Raw genomic sequence first — 18998 nt, forward strand, 5'->3', positions numbered from 1 at the left:
TAACTTTAACTCTAACTTTAACTTTAAATTTAACTTTAACTTTAACCTTAACTTTAACTTTGACTTTAACTTTAACTCTAACTTTAACTTTAACTTTAACGTTAACTTTAACTTTAACTTTATTTTTAACTTTAGCTTTCGCTTTAACTTTAACATTCACTTTAACTTTAACTTTAACTTTAACTTTAATTTTAACTTTAACTTTCACTTTAACTTTATTTTTAACCTTAACTTTAACTTTAACTGTAACTTTAACTTTAAATTTAACTTTAACTTTAACTTTAACCTTAACCTTAAATTTGACTTTAACTTTAACTTTAACTCTAACTTTAACTTTAACTTTAACTTTAACATTAACTTTAACTTTAACTTTAGCTTTAACTTCAACTTTAAATTTAACTTTATTTTTAACTTTAACTTTAACTTAAACTTTAAATTTAATTTTAAATTTAACCTTAACTTTAACTTTAAGTTTAACTTTAAATTTAGCTTTAACTTCAACTTTGACTTTAACTTTAACTTTAAATTTAACTTTAACTTTCCTTTAACTTTATCTTTAACCTTAACTTTAACTTTAACTTCCACTTTAACTTTAACTTTATTTTTAACTTTAAATTTAACTTTCGCTTTAACTTTAACATTCACTTTAACTTTAACTACAACTTTAACTTTAACTTAAACTTAAACTTAAACTTTAACTTTAACTTACACTTTAACTTTAACTTTAACTTTAACATTCACATTAACTTTAACTTTATCTTTAACTTTAACTTTAACGTTAACTTTAACTTTAACTGTAACTTTAACTTTAAATTTAACTTTAACTTTAACCTTAACCTTAACTTTGACTTTAACTTTAACTTTAACTCTAACTTTAACCTTAACTTTAACCTTAACTTTATTTTTAACTTTAACTTTAACTTTCGCTTTAACTTTAACTTTAACTTTAATTTTAACTTTAACTTTAACATTAACTTTAACTTAAACTTTAACTTTAACTTTAACTTTATTTTTAACTTTAGCTTTATTTTTAACTTGAACTTTAACTTTCGCTTTAACTTTAACATTAACTTTAACTCTAACTTTAACTTTAACATTAACTTTAACTTTAATTTTAACTTTAACTTTAACCTTAACTTTAACTTTATTTTTAACTTTAAATTTAACTTTAACTTTAACATTCATTTTAACTTTAACTTTAACTTCAATTTTAACTTTAACTTAAACTTAAACTTTAACTTTAACTTTAACTTTAACTTTATTTTTAACTTTAATTTTCGCTTTAACTTTAACATTAACTTTAACTCTAACTTTAACTTTAACTTTAACTTTAACTTTAACATTAACTTTAAGTTTAATTTTAACTTTAACTTTAACTTTCACTTTAACTTTATTTTTAACCTTAACTTTAACTTTAACTGTAACTTTAAATTTAACTTTAACTTTAACCTTAACTTTAACTTTGACTTTAACTTTAACTTTAACTTTAACTTTAACTTTAACTTTAACTTTAACTTTAACTTTAACTCTAACTTTAACTTTAACTTTAACTTTAACTTTAACTTTAACTTTAACTTTATTTTTAACTTAAACTTTAACTTTCGCTTTAACTTTAACATTCACTTTAACTTTAACTTTAACCTTTACTTTAAATTTAACTTTAAATTTAACTTTAACTTTGACTTTAACTTTAACTTTAACTCTAACTTTAACCTTAACTTTAACTTTATTTTTAACTTTAACTTTAACTTTCGCTTTAACTTTAACATTCACTTTAACTTTAACTTTATTTTTAACTTTAACTTTAACTTTCGCTTTAACTTTAACATTCACTTCAACTTTATTTTTAACTTTAACTTTAACTTTCGCTTTAACTTTAACTTTGACTTTAACTTTAACTCTAACTTTAACTTTAACATTAACTTTAACTTTATTTTTAACCTTAACTTTAACTTTAACTTTAATTTTAACTTTAACTTTGACTTTAACTTTAACCTTAACCTTAACTTTAACTTTAACTTTTACTTTTACTTTTACTTTAACTTTAACTTTAACTTTAACTTTCGCTTTAACTTTCGCTTTAACTTTAACATTCACTTTAACTTTAACTTTAGCTTTAACTTTAATTTTAACTTTAACTTTAACTTTAACTTTAACTTTAACTTAACTTTAACTTTAACTTTAAGTTTAACTTTAACTTTAACTTTAACTTTAACTTTAACTTAAACTTAAACTTAAACTTTAACTTTAACTTTAACTTTAACTTTAACTTCAACTTTAGCTTAAACTTTAACTTTAACTTTACCCTTAACATTAACTTTAACTTTAACTTTCACTTTAACTTTAACTTTCACTTTAAGATTAACTTTATTTTTAAGTTTAACTTTCGCTTTAACTTTAACTTTACCCTTAACTTTAACTTTAACTGTAACTTTAACTTTAAATTTAACTTTAACTTTAACCTTAACTTTAACTTTAACTTTAAATTTAACTCTAACTCTAACTTTAACCTTAACTTTAACTTCGACTATAACTTTAACTTTAACTTTAACTCTAACTTTAACTTTAACTTTAACTTTAACTTTAGCTTTAACTTTAAATTTAACCTTAACTTTAACTTTATTTTCAACTTTAAATTTAACTTTAACTTTAACTTTAACATTCATTTTAACTTTAACTTTAACTTTAACTTAAACTTTAACTTTAACTTTAACTTTAACTTTCGCTTTAACTTTAACATTCACTTTAACTCTAACTTTAACTTTAACATTAACTTTAACATTAATTTTAACTTTAACTTTAATTTTAACTTTAACTTTTACTTTAACTTTAACGTTAACCTTAACTTTAACTTTAACTTTAACTTTAACTTTAACTTTAACTTTAAATTTAACTTTAACTTTAACTTTAACTTTAACTTTAACTTTAACTTTAACTTTAACATTAACATTAACTTTAACTTTAACTTTCATTTTAACTTTAACTTTAACTTTCACTTAACTTTATTTTTAACCTTAACTTTAACTTTAACTGTAACTTTAACTTTAAATTTAACTTTAACTTTAACCTTAACTTTAACTTTGACTTTAACTTTGACTTTAACTTTAACTTTAACTTTAACTTTAACTCTAACTTTAACTTTAACTTTAACTTTAACTTTAACTTTAACTTTAACTTTAACTTTAACTTTAACATTAACATTAACTTCAACTTTAACTTTAACTTTAACTTTAATTTTAACTTTAACTTTAACTTGCACTTAACTTTATTTTTAACCTTAACTTTAACTTTAACTGTAACTTTAACTTTAAATTTAACTTTAACTTTAACTTTAACCTTAACTTTAACTTTGACTTTAACTTTGACTTTAACTTTAACTTTAACTTTAACTTTAACTTTACCCTTAACTTTAACTTTACCTGTAACTTTAACTTTAAATTTAACTTTAACTTTAACCTTAACTTTAACTTTGACTTTAACTTTAAATTTAACTCTAACTCTAACTTTAACCTTAACTTTAACTTTGACTTTAACTTTAACTTTAACTCTAACTCTAACTTTAACTTTAACTTTAACTTTAACCTTAACTTTAACTTTGACTTTAACTTTAACTTTAACTCTAACTCTAACTTTAACTTTAACTTTAACTTTAACTTTAACTTTAACTCTAACTTTAACTTTAACTTTAACCTTAACTTTAACTTTAACTTTAACTTTAACTTTCGCTTTAACTTTAACATTCACTTTAACTTTAACTTTAACTTTAACTTTAATTTTAACTTTAAATTTGACTTTAACTTTAACTTTAACCTTAACTTTAACTTTAACTTTAACTTTAACTTTAACTTTCACTTTAACTTTAACTTTCGCTTTAACTTTAACATTCACTTTAACTTTAACTTTAGCTTTAACTTTAATTTTAACTTTAACTATAACTTTAACTTTAATTTTAACTTTTACTTTAACTTTAACTTTAACTTTAACTTAACTTTAACTTTAACTTTAATTTTAACTTTAACTTTAACTTTAACTTTAACTTTAACTTAAACTTAAACTTAAACTTTAACTTTAACTTCAACTTTAGCTTAAACTTTAACTTTAACTTTACCCTTAACATTAACTTTAACTTTAACTTTCACTTTAACTTTAACTTTCACTTTAAGTTTAACTTTATTTTTAAGTTTAACTTTCGCTTTAACTTTAATTTTACCCTTAACTTTAACTTTAACTGTAACTTTAACTTTAAATTTAACTTTAACTTTAACCTTAACTTTAACTTTGACTTTAAATTTAAATTTAACTCTAACTCTAACTTTAACCTTAACTTTAACTTTGACTTTAACTCTAACTCTAACTTTAACTCTAACTTTAACTTTAACTTTAACTTTAACTTTAACTTTAACTTTAACTTTATTTTTAACTTTAACTTTAACTTTCGCTTTAACTTTAACATTCACTTTAACTTTAACTTTAACCTTAACTTTAACTTTAACTTTAACTTTAACTTTAACTGTAACTTTAACTTTAAATTTAACTTTAACTTTAACCTTAACTTTAACTTTGACTTTAACTTTAAATTTAACTCTAACTCTAACTTTAACCTTAACTTTAACTTTGACTTTAACTTTAACTTTAACTCTAACTCTAACTTTAACTTTAACTTTAACTTTAACTTTAACTTTAACTTTGACTTTAACTTTAACATTCACTTTAACTCTAACTTTAACTTTAACATTAACTTTAACATTCACTTTAACTTTAACTTTCGCTTTAACTTTAACATTCACTTTAACTTTAACTTTAGCTTTAACTTTAATTTTAACTTTAACTTTAACTATAACTTTGACTTTAACTTTAACTTTAACCTTAACTTTAACTTTAACTTTAACTTTAACTTTAACTTTCACTTTAACTTTAACTTTCGCTTTAACTTTAACATTCACTTTAACTTTAACTTTAGCTTTAACTTTAATTTTAACTTTAACTTTAACTATAACTTTAACCTTAACCTTAACTTTGACTTTAACTTTAACTTTAACTGTAACTTTAACTTGAAATTTAACTTTAACTTTAATCTTAACTTAAACTTTAACTTTAAATTTAACTCTAACTCTAACTTTAACCTTAACTTTAACTTCGACTATAACTTTAACTTTAACTTTAACTCTAACTTTAACTTTAACTTTAACTTTAACTTTAACTTTAACTTTAACTTTAACCTTAACTTTAACTTTATTTTCAACTTTAAATTTAACTTTAACTTTAACTTTAACATTCATTTTAACTTTAACTTAAACTTTAACTTTAACTTAAACTTTAACTTTAACTTTAACTTTAACTTTAACTTTAACTTTAACTTTCGCTTTAACTTTAACATTCACTTTAACTCTAACTTTAACTTTAACATTAACTTTAACATTAATTTTAACTTTAACTTTAATTTTAACTTTAACTTTTACTTTAACTTTCACTTTAACTTTATTTTTAACCTTAACTTTAACTTTAACTTTAACTGTAACTTTAACTTTAAATTTAACTTTAACTTTAACTTTAACCTTAACTATAACTTTGACTTTAACTTTAACTTTAACTCTAACTTTAACTTTAACTTTAACTTTAACTTTATTTTTAACTTTAACTTTAACTTTCGCTTTAACTTTCGCTTTAACTTTAACATTCACTTTAACTTTAACTTTAACCTTAACTTTAACTTTAACTTTAAATTTAACTTTAACTTTAACTTTGAATTTAACTTTAACTTTAACTCTAACTCTAACTTTAACCTTAACTTTAACTTTAATTTTAACTTTAACTTTATTTTTAACTTTAACTTTAACTTTCGCTTTAACTTTAACATTCACTTTAACTTTAACTTTAACTTTCGCTTTAACTTTAACATTCACTTTAACTTTAACTTTAACTTTAACTTTAACTTTAACTTTAACTTTATCTTTAACTTTAACTTTAACTTTAACTCTAACTTTAACTTTAACTTTATTTTTAACCTTAACTTTAACTTTAACTTTAAATTTAACTTTAACTTTAACCTTAACTTTAACTTTGACTTTAACTTTAACTTTAACTCTAACTTTAACTTTAACTTTAACTTTAACCTTAACTTTAACTTTAACTTTCGCTTTAACTTTAACATTCACTTTAACTTTAACTTTAATTTTAACTTTAATTTTGACTTTAAATTTAACCTTAACTTTAACTTTAACTTTTACTTTAACTTTAACTTTAACTTTAACTTTAACTTTAACTTTAACATTAACTTTAACTTTAAATTTAACTTTAACTTTAACTTTAACTTTAACTTTAACTTTCGCTTTAACATTAACATTCACTTTAACTTTAACTTTAGCTTTAACTTTATATTTAACTTTAACTTTAACTTTAACTTTAACTTTAACTTTCACTTTAACTTTAACTTTCGCTTTAACTTTAACATTCACTTTAACTTTAACTTTAACTTTAATTTTAACTTTAACTTTGACTTTAAATTTAACCTTAACTTTAACTTTAACTTTAACTTTTACTTTAACTTTAACTTTAACTTTAACTTTCACTTTAACTTTAACTTTCGCTTTAACTTTAACATTCACTTTAACTTTAGCTTTAACTTTAATTTTAACTTTAACTTTAAATTTAAGTTTAACTTTAACTTTAACTTAAACTTAAACTTAAACTTAAACTTTAACTTAACTTTAACTTTAACTTTAACTTTAACTTTAAGTTTAACTTTAACTTTAACTTAAACTTAAACTTTAACTTTAACTTTAACTTCAACTTTAGCTTTAACTTTAACTTTAACTTTACCCTTAACATTAACTTTAACTTTAACTTTCACTTTAACTTTAACTTTCACTTTAACTTTATTTTTAAGTTTAACTTTCGCTTTAACTTTAACTTTACCCTTAACTTTAACTGTAACTTTAACTTTAAATTTAACTTTAACTTTAACCTTAACCTTAACTTTAACTTTAACTTTGACTTTAATTTTAAATTTAACTCTAACTCTAACTTTAACCTTAACTTTAACTTTGACTTTAACTTTAACTTTAACTCTAACTTTAACTTTAACTTTAACTTTAACTTTAACTTTAACTTTAACTTTAACTTTAACTTTAACTTTAACTTTAACTTTAACTTTAACTTTAACTTTAACATTCACATTAACTTTAACTTTAATTTTAACGTTAACTCTAACTTTAACTTTAAATTTAACTTTAACTTTAACTTTAACCTTAACTTTAACTTTGACTTTAACTTTAACTTTAACTCTAACTTTAACCTTAACTTTAACTTTAACTTTAACTTTATTTTTAACTTTAACTTTAACTTTCGCTTTAACTTTAACATTCACTTTAACTTTAACTTTAACTTTAACTTTAACTTTAACTTTAACTTTAACTTTAACTTTATTTTTAACTTTAACTTTAACTTTCAACTTTAACATTCACTTTAATTTTAACTTTAACCTTAACTTTAACCTTAACTTTAACTTTATTTTTAACTTTAAATTTAACTTTAATTTAACTTTAACATTCATTTTAACTTTAACTTTAACTTTATCTTTAACTTTAACTTCAACTTTAACTTTAACTTTAACTTTAACTTTAACTTTAACTTTAACTTTAACTTTAACTTTAACTTTAACTTTAACTTTAACTTTAACTTAAACTTAAACTTAAACTTAAACTTAAACTTTAACTTTAATTTTAAGTTTAACTTTAACTTTAACTTTATTTTTAACTTTAACTTTCGCTTTAACTTTAACACTCACTTTAACTTTAACTTTAACTTTAAATTTAACTTTACCTCTAACTTTAACTTTAACTTTAACTTTAACGTTAACATTTACTTTAACTTTAACTTTAACTTTAACTTTAATTTTAACTTTAACTTTAACTTTCACCTTAACTTTATTTTTAACCTTAACTTTAACTTTAACTGTAACTTTAAATTTAAATTTAACTTTAACTTTAACTTCAACTTCAACTTTAACTTTAACCTTAACTTTAACTTTAACTTTGACTTTAACTTTAACTTTAACTTTCACTTTAACTTTATTTTTAAGTTTAACTTTCGCTTTAACTTTAACTTTACCCTTAACTTTAACTGTAACTTTAACTTTAAATTTAACTTTAACTTTAACCTTAACCTTAACTTTAACTTTAACTTTGACTTTAATTTTAAATTTAACTCTAACTCTAACTTTAACCTTAACTTTAACTTTGACTTTAACTTTAACTTTAACTTTAACTTTAACTTTATTTTTAACTTTAACTTTCGCTTTAACTTTAGCATTCACTTTAACTTTAACTTTAACCTTAACTTTAACTTTAACTTTAAATTTAACTTTAACTTTAACTTTAACTTTAACTTAAACCTTAACTTTAACTTTGACTTTAACTTTAACTTTAACTCTAACTTTAACTTTAACTTTGACTTTATTTTTAACTTTAACTTTCGCTTTAACTTTAACATTCACTTTAACTGCAACTTTAACCTTAACTTTAACTTTAAATTTAACTTTAACTTTGACTTTAACTTTAACTTTAACTTTAAATTTAACTTTAACTTTAACTTTAACTTTAACTTTAACTTTAACTCTACCTTTAACTTTAACTTTAACTTTAACATTTACTTTAACTTTAACTTTAATTTTAACTTTAACTTTCACCTTAACTTTATTTTTAACCTTAACTTTAACTTTAACTGTAACTTTAACTTTAAATTTAACTTTAACTTTAACTTTAACCTTAACTTTAACTTTGACTTTAACTTTAACTTTAACTTTAACTCTAACTTTAACTTTAACTTTAACTTTATTTTTAGCTTTAACTTTCGCTTTAACTTTAACATTCACTTTAACTTTAACTTTAACCTTAACTGTAACTTTAACTTTAAATTTAACTTTAACTTTGACTTTAACTTTAACTTTGACTTTAACTTTAACTTTAACTTTAACTTTAACTTTAACTTTAACTTTAACTTTAACTTTAACTCTAACTTTAACTTTAACTTTAACTTTAACTTTCGCTTTAACTTTAACTTTAACTTAAACTTTAACTTTAACTTTAACTTCAACTTTAACTTTAACTTTAACTTTAACTTTAACTTTCACCTTAACTTTATTTTTAACCTTAACTTTAACTGTAACTTTAACTTTAAATTTAACTTTAACCTTAACTTTAACTTTGACTTTAACTTTAACTTTAACTTAACTTTAACTTTAACTTTAATTTTAACTTTAACTTTAACTTTAACTTTAACTTTAACTTTAACGTTAACTTTAACTGTAACTTTAAGTTTAACTTTAACTTTAACTTAAACTTAAACTTTAACTTTAAATTCAACTTCAGTTTTAACTTTAACTTTACCCTTAACATTAACTTTAACTTTAAGTTTCACTTTAACTTTAACTTTATTTTTAAGTTTAACTTTCGCTTTAACTTTAACTTTACCCTTAACTTTAAGTTTAACTGTAACTTTAACTTTAAATTTAACTTTCACTTTAACCTTAACTTTAACTTTGACTTTAACTTTAAAATTAACTCTAACTCTAACTTTAACCTTAACTTTAACTTTGACTTTAATTTTAACTTTAACTCTAACTCTAACTTTAACTTTAACTTTAACTTTAACTTTAACTTTAACTTTAACTTTAACTTTAACTTTAACTTTAACTTTAACTTTAACTTTAACTTTAACTTCAACTTTAACTTTATTTTTAACTTTAACTTTGACTTTAAATTTAACTTTAACTTAACTTTAACTTTAACTTTGAATTTAACTTTAACTTTAAAATTCACATTAACTTTAACTTTAACTTTAACTTCAATTTAACTTTATTTTTAACTTTAACTTTAACTTTCGCTTTAACTTTAACATTCACTTTAACTTTAAATTTAACTTTAACTTTAACATTAACTTTAACTTTAACTTTAACTTTAACTTTAACTTTAACTTTAATTTTAACTTTAACTTTCACTTTAACTTTATTTTTAACCTTAACTTTAACTTCCACTTTAACTTTAACTTTATTTTTAACTTTAAATTTAACTTTCGCTTTAACTTTAACATTCACTTTAACTTTAACCTCAACTTTAAGTTTAACTGTAACTTTAACTTTAAATTTAACTTTAACTTTAACTTTAACCTTAACTTTAACTTTGACTTTAACATTAACTTTAACTTTAACTCTAACTTTAACTTTAACTTTAAATTTAACTTTAACTTTAACCTTAACTTTAACTTTGACTTTAACTTTAACTTTAACTTCCACTTTAACTTTAACTTTATTTTTAACTTTAAATTTAACTTTCGCTTTAACTTTAACATTCACTTTAACTTTAACTTCAACTTTAACTTTAACTGTAACTTTAACTTTAAATTTAACTTTAACTTTAACCTTAACTTTGACTTTAACTTTAACTCTAACTTTAACTTTAACTTTAACTTTAACTTTAAATTTAACTTTAACTTTAACTTTAACCTTAACTTTAACTTTGACTTTAACTTTAACTCTAACTCTAACTTTAACCTTAACTTTAACTTTATTTTTAACTTTAACTTTAACTTTAACGTTAACGTTAACCTTAACTTTAACTTTAACTTTAACTTTAACTTTAAATTTAACTTTAACTTTAACTTTAACTTTAACTTTAACTTTAACTTTAACATTAACATTAACTTTAACTTTAACTTTAATTTTAACTTTAACTTTAACTTTCACTTAACTTTATTTTTAACCTTAACTTTAACTTTAACTGTAACTTTAACTTTAAATTTAACTTTAACTTTAACTTTAACCTTAACTTTAACTTTGACTTTAACTTTGACTTTAACTTTAACTTTAACTTTAACTTTAACTCTAACTTTAACTTTAACTTTAACTTTAACTTTAACTTTAACTTTAATTTAAACTTTAACTTTAACTTCAACTTTAACTTTATTTTTAACTTTAACTTTCGCTTTAACTTTAACAATCACTTTGACTTTAACTTTAACTTCAACTTTAACTTTAAGTTTAACTTTAACTAAATTTAACTTTAACTTTAACTTTCACTTTAACTTTAACTTTAACATTCTCATTAACTTTAACTTTAATTTTAACTTTAACTGTAACTTTAACTTTAAATTTTACTTTAACTTTGACTTTAACTTTAACTTTAACTTTAACTTTAACTTTAACTCTAACTCTAACTTTTTTACTTTAACTTAAACTTTAACTTTAACCTTACCTTCAACTTTAGCTTTAACTTTACCCTTAACATTAACTTTAACTTTAACTTTAACTTTAACTTTCACTTTAACTTTAACTTTCACTTTAACTTTAACTTTAACTTTATTTTTAAGTTTAACTTTCGCTTTAACTTTAACTTTAACATTCACATTCACATTAACTTTTACTTTAACTTTAACGTTAACTCTAACTTTAACTGTAACTTTAAATTTAACTTTAACTTTAACTTTAACTTTAACTTTTACCTTAACTTTAACTTTGACTTTAACTTTAAATTTAACTTTAACTCTAACTTTAACCTTAACTTTAACTTTAACTTTTTTTTTAACTTTAACTTTAACTTTCGCTTTAACTTTAACATTCACTTTAACTTTAACTTTAACTTTAACTTTAACTTTAACTTTAACTTTAACTTTAACTTTAACTTTAACTTTAACTTTAACTTTAACTTTAACTTAAACTTTAACTTTAACTTTATTTTTAACTTTAACTTTAACTTTCGCTTTAACTTTAACATTCACTTTAACTTTAACTTTAACCTTAACTTTAACTTTAATTTTAACTTTAACTTTAACCTTAACTTTAACTTTATTTTTAACTTTAACTTTTGCTTTAACTTTCGCTTTAACTTTAACATTCACTTTAACTTTAACTTTAATTTTAACTTTAACTTTAACACTAACTTTAACTTTAACTTTAATTTTAACTTTAACTTTAACTTAAACTTAAACTTAAACTTAAACTTTAACTTTATTTTTAACTTTAACTTTCGCTTTAACTTTAACATTCACTTTAACTCTAACTTTAATTTTAACTTTAACTTTAACATTAACTTTAACTTTAGCTTTAATTTTAACTTTAACTTTAACTTTAACTTTATTTTTAACCTTAACTTTAACTTTAACTGTAACTTTAATTTAACTCTAACTCTAACTTTAACTTTAACTTTATTTTTAACTTTAACTTTAATTTTCGCTTTAACTTTCGCTTTAACTTTAACATTCACTTTAACATTAACTTTAACCTTAACTTTAACTTTAACTTTAAATTTAACTTTAACTTTAACTTTGACTTTAACTTTAACTTTAACTTTAACTTTAACTTTAACTTTAACTTTAACTCTAACTCTAACTTTAACCTTAACTTTAACTTTAACTTTATTTTTAACTTTAACTTTCGCTTTAACTTTAACATTCAATTTAACTTTAACTTTATTTTTAACTTTAACTTTAACTTTCGCTTTAACTTTAACATTCACTTTAACTTTAACTTTAACTTTAAATTTAACTTTAACTTTAACTCTAACTTTAACTTTAACTTTAACTTTAACATTTACTTTAACTTTAAATTTAACTTTAATTTTAACTTTAACTTTAACTCTAACTTTAACTTTAACTTTAACTTAAACTTAAATTTTAACTTTAACTTTAACTTTAAGTTTAACTTTAACTTTATTTTTAACTTTAACTTTCGCTTTAACTTTAACATTCACTTTAACTCTAACTTTAATTTTAACTTTAACTTTAACATTAACTTTAACTTTAACTTTAACTTTAACTTTAATTTTAACTTTAACTTTAACATTTACTTTAACTTTAACTTTTAATTTAACTTTAATTTTAACTTTAACTTTAACTTAAACTTAAACTTTAACTTTAAGTTTAACTTTAACTTTAACTCTAACTTTAACTTTAACTTTAACTTTAACTTTATTTTTAACTTTAACTTTAACTTTCGCTTTAACTTTCGCTTTAACTTTAACATTCACTTTAACTTTAACTTTAACCTTAACTTTAACTTTAACTTTAAATTTAACTTTAACTTTAACTTTGACTTTAACTTTAACTTTAACTCTAACTCTAACTTTAACCTTAACTTTAACTTTAATTTTAACTTTAACTTTATTTTTAACTTTAACTTTAACTTTCGCTTTAACTTTAACATTCACTTTAACTTTAACTTTAACTTTCGCTTTAACTTTAACATTCACTTTAACTTTAACTTTAACTTTAACTTTAACTTTATCTTTAACTTTAACTTTAACTTTAACTCTAACTTTAACTTTAACTTTATTTTTAACCTTAACTTTAACTTTAACTTTAAATTTAACTTTAACTTTAACCTTAACTTTAACTTTGACTTTAACTTTAACTTTAACTTTAACTCTAACTTTAACTTTAACTTTAACTTTAACTTTAACTTTAACCTTAACTTTAACTTTAACTTTCGCTTTAACTTTAACATTCACTTTAACTTTAACTTTAATTTTAACTTTAATTTTGACTTTAAATTTAACCTTAACTTTAACTTTAACTTTAACTTTTACTTTAACTTTAACTTTAACTTTAACTTTAACTTTAACTTTAACATTAACTTTAACTTTAAATTTAACTTTAACTTTAACTTTAACTTTAACTTTCGCTTTAACATTAACATTCACTTTAACTTTAACTTTAGCTTTAACTTTAATTTTAACTTTAACTTTAACTTTAACTTTAACTTTAACTTTAACTTTCACTTTAACTTTAACTTTCGCTTTAACTTTAACATTCACTTTAACTTTAACTTTAACTTTAATTTTAACTTTAACTTTGACTTTAAATTTAACCTTAACTTTAACTTTAACTTTAACTTTTACTTTAACTTTAACTTTAACTTTCACTTTAACTTTAACTTTCGCTTTAAATTTAACATTCACTTTAACTTTAGCTTTAACTTTAATTTTAACTTTAACTTTAAATTTAAGTTTAACTTTAACTTTAACTTAAACTTAAACTTAAACTTTAACTTTAACTTAACTTTAACTTTAACTTTAACTTTAACTTTAACTTTAAGTTTAACTTTAACTTTAACTTAAACTTAAACTTTAACTTTAACTTTAACTTCAACTTTAGCTTTAACTTTAACTTTAACTTTACCCTTAACATTAACTTTAACTTTAACTTTCACTTTAACTTTAACTTTCACTTTAACTTTATTTTTAAGTTTAACTTTCGCTTTAACTTTAACTTTACCCTTAACTTTAACTGTAACTTTAACTTTAAATTTAACTTTAACTTTAACTTTAACTTTTACCTTAACTTTAACTTTAAATTTAACTTTAACTCTAACTTTAACCTTAACTTTAACTTTAACTTTTTTTTTAACTTTAACTTTAACTTTCGCTTTAACTTTAACATTCACTTTAACTTTAACTTTAACTTTAACTTTAACTTTAACTTTAACTTTAACTTTAACTTTAACTTTAACTTTAACTTTAACTTTAACTTTAACTTTAACTTAAACTTTAACTTTAACTTTATTTTTAACTTTAACTTTAACTTTCCCTTTAACTTTAACATTCACTTTAACTTTAACTTTAACCTTAACTTTAACTTTAATTTTAACTTTAACTTTAACTTTAACCTTAACTTTAACTTTATTTTTAACTTTAACTTTTGCTTTAACTTTCGCTTTAACTTTAACATTCACTTTAACTTTAACTTTAATTTTAACTTTAACTTTAACACTAACTTTAACTTTAACTTTAATTTTAACTTTAACTTTAACTTAAACTTAAACTTAAACTTAAACTTTAACTTTATTTTTAACTTTAACTTTCGCTTTAACTTTAACATTCACTTTAACTCTAACTTTAATTTTAACTTTAACTTTAACATTAACTTTAACTTTAGCTTTAATTTTAACTTTAACTTTAACTTTCACTTTAACTTTATTTTTAACCTTAACTTTAACTTTAACTGTAACTTTAATTTAACTCTAACTCTAACTTTAACTTTAACTTTATTTTTAACTTTAACTTTAATTTTCGCTTTAACTTTCGCTTTAACTTTAACATTCACTTTAACATTAACTTTAACCTTAACTTTAACTTTAACTTTAAATTTAACTTTAACTTTGACTTTAACTTTAACTTTAACTTTAACTTTAACTTTAACTTTAACTTTAACTTTAACTCTAACTCTAACTTTAACCTTAACTTTAACTTTAACTTTATTTTTAACTTTAACTTTCGCTTTAACTTTAACATTCAATTTAACTTTAACTTTATTTTTAACTTTAACTTTAACTTTCGCTTTAACTTTAACATTCACTTTAACTTTAACTTTAACTTTAAATTTAACTTTAACTTTAACTCTAACTTTAACTTTAACTTTAACTTTAACTTTAACTTTAACATTTACTTTAACTTTAAATTTAACTTTAATTTTAACTTTAACTTTAACTCTAACTTTAACTTTAACTTTATCTTAAACTTAAACTTTAACTTTAACTTTAACTTTAAGTTTAACTTTAACTTTATTTTTAACTTTAACTTTCGCTTTAACTTTAACATTCACTTTAACTCTAACTTTAATTTTAACTTTAACTTTAACATTAACTTTAACTTTAACTTTAACTTTAACTTTAACTTTAACTTTAACTTTAACTTTAACTTTAATTTTAACTTTAACTTTAACATTTACTTTAACTTTAACTTTTAATTTAACTTTAATTTTAACTTTAACTTTAACTTAAACTTAAACTTTAACTTTAACTTTAAGTTTAACTTTAACTTTAACTCTAACTTTAACTTTAACTTTAACTTTAACTTTATTTTTAACTTTAACTTTAACTTTCGCTTTAGCTTTCGCTTTAACTTTAACATTCACTTTAACTTTAACTTTAACCTTAACTTTAACTTTAACTTTAAATTTAACTTTAACTTTAACTTTGACTTTAACTTTAACTTTAACTCTAACTCTAACTTTAACCTTAACTTTAACTTTAATTTTAACTTTAACTTTATTTTTAACTTTAACTTTAACTTTCGCTTTAACTTTAACATTCACTTTAACTTTAACTTTAACTTTCGCTTTAACTTTAACATTCACTTTAACTTTAACTTTAACTTTAACTTTATCTTTAACTTTAACTTTAACTTTAACTCTAACTTTAACTTTAACTTTATTTTTAACCTTAACTTTAACTTTAACTTTAAATTTAACTTTAACTTTAACCTTAACTTTAACTTTGACTTTAACTTTAACTTTAACTTTAACTCTAACTTTAACTTTAACTTTAACTTTAACTTTAACCTTAACTTTAACTTTAACTTTCGCTTTAACTTTAACATTCACTTTAACTTTAACTTTAATTTTAACTTTAATTTTGACTTTAAATTTAACCTTAACTTTAACTTTAACTTTTACTTTAACTTTAACTTTAACTTTAACTTTAACATTAACTTTAACTTTAAATTTAACTTTAACTTTAACTTTAACTTTAACTTTAACTTTCGCTTTAACATTAACATTCACTTTAACTTTAACTTTAGCTTTAACTTTAATTTTAACTTTAACTTTAACTTTAACTTTAACTTTAACTTTCACTTTAACTTTAACTTTCGCTTTAACTTTAACATTCACTTTAACTTTAACTTTAACTTTAATTTTAACTTTAACTTTGACTTTAAATTTAACCTTAACTTTAACTTTAACTTTAACTTTTACTTTAACTTTAACTTTAACTTTAACTTTCACTTTAACTTTAACTTTCGCTTTAACTTTAACATTCACTTTAACTTTAGCTTTAACTTTAATTTTAACTTTAACTTTAAATTTAAGTTTAACTTTAACTTTAACTTAAACTTAAACTTAAACTTAAACTTTAACTTTAACTTAACTTTAACTTTAACTTTAACTTTAACTTTAAGTTTAACTTTAACTTTAACTTAAACTTAAACTTTAACTTTAACTTTAACTTCAACTTTAGCTTTAACTTTAACTTTAACTTTACCCTTAACATTAACTTTAACTTTAACTTTCACTTTAACTTTAACTTTCACTTTAACTTTATTTTTAAGTTTAACTTTCGCTTTAACTTTAACTTTACCCTTAACTTTAACTGTAACTTTAACTTTAAATTTAACTTTAACTTTAACCTTAACCTTAACTTTAACTTTAACTTTGACTTTAATTTTAAATTTAACTCTAACTCTAACTTTAACCTTAACTTTAACTTTGACTTTAACTTTAACTTTAACTCTAACTTTAACTTTAACTTTAACTTTAACTTTAACTTTAACTTTAACTTTAACTTTAACTTTAACTTTAACTTTAACTTTAACATTCACATTAACTTTAACTTTAATTTTAACGTTAACTCGAACTTTAACTTTAAATTTAACTTTAACTTTAACTTTAACCTTAACTTAAAGTTAAACTTAAACTTAAACTTTAACTTTAACTTTAAGTTTAACTTTAACTTTAACTCTAACTTTAACTTTAACTTTAACTTTAACTTTATTTTTAACTTTAACTTTAACTTTCGCTTTAGCTTTCGCTTTAACTTTAACATTCACTTTAACTTTAACTTTAACCTTAACTTTAACTTTAACTTTAAATTTAACTTTAACTTTAACTTTGACTTTAACTTTAACTTTAACTCTAACTCTAACTTTAACCTTAACTTTAACTTTAATTTTAACTTTAACTTTATTTTTAACTTTAACTTTAACTTTCGCTTTAACTTTAACATTCACTTTAACTTTAACTTTAACTTTCGCTTTAACTTTAACATTCACTTTAACTTTAACTTTAACTTTAACTTTATCTTTAACTTTAACTTTAACTTTAACTCTAACTTTAACTTTAACTTTATTTTTAACCTTAACTTTAACTTTAACTTTAAATTTAACTTTAACTTTAACCTTAACTTTAACTTTGACTTTAACTTTAACTTTAACTTTAACTCTAACTTTAACTTTAACTTTAACTTTAACTTTAACCTTAACTTTAACTTTAACTTTCGCTTTAACTTTAACATTCACTTTAACTTTAACTTTAATTTTAACTTTAATTTTGACTTTAAATTTAACCTTAACTTTAACTTTAACTTTTACTTTAACTTTAACTTTAACTTTAACTTTAACATTAACTTTAACTTTAAATTTAACTTTAACTTTAACTTTAACTTTAACTTTAACTTTCGCTTTAACATTAACATTCACTTTAACTTTAACTTTAGCTTTAACTTTAATTTTAACTTTAACTTTAACTTTAACTTTAACTTTAACTTTCACTTTAACTTTAACTTTCGCTTTAACTTTAACATTCACTTTAACTTTAACTTTAACTTTAATTTTAACTTTAACTTTGACTTTAAATTTAACCTTAACTTTAACTTTAACTTTAACTTTTACTTTAACTTTAACTTTAACTTTAACTTTCACTTTAACTTTAACTTTCGCTTTAACTTTAACATTCACTTTAACTTTAGCTTTAACTTTAATTTTAACTTTAACTTTAAATTTAAGTTTAACTTTAACTTTAACTTAAACTTAAACTTAAACTTAAACTTTAACTTTAACTTAACTTTAACTTTAACTTTAACTTTAACTTTAAGTTTAACTTTAACTTTAACTTAAACTTAAACTTTAACTTTAACTTTAACTTCAACTTTAGCTTTAACTTTAACTTTAACTTTACCCTTAACATTAACTTTAACTTTAACTTTCACTTTAACTTTAACTTTCACTTTAACTTTATTTTTAAGTTTAACTTTCGCTTTAACTTTAACTTTACCCTTAACTTTAACTGTAACTTTAACTTTAAATTTAACTTTAACTTTAACCTTAACCTTAACTTTAACTTTAACTTTGACTTTAATTTTAAATTTAACTCTAACTCTAACTTTAACCTTAACTTTAACTTTGACTTTAACTTTAACTTTAACTCTAACTTTAACTTTAACTTTAACTTTAACT

This window comes from Eurosta solidaginis, chromosome 5, assembly GCF_040869045.1.
Source record: "Eurosta solidaginis isolate ZX-2024a chromosome 5, ASM4086904v1, whole genome shotgun sequence".
Taxonomy (NCBI): domain Eukaryota; kingdom Metazoa; phylum Arthropoda; class Insecta; order Diptera; family Tephritidae; genus Eurosta; species Eurosta solidaginis.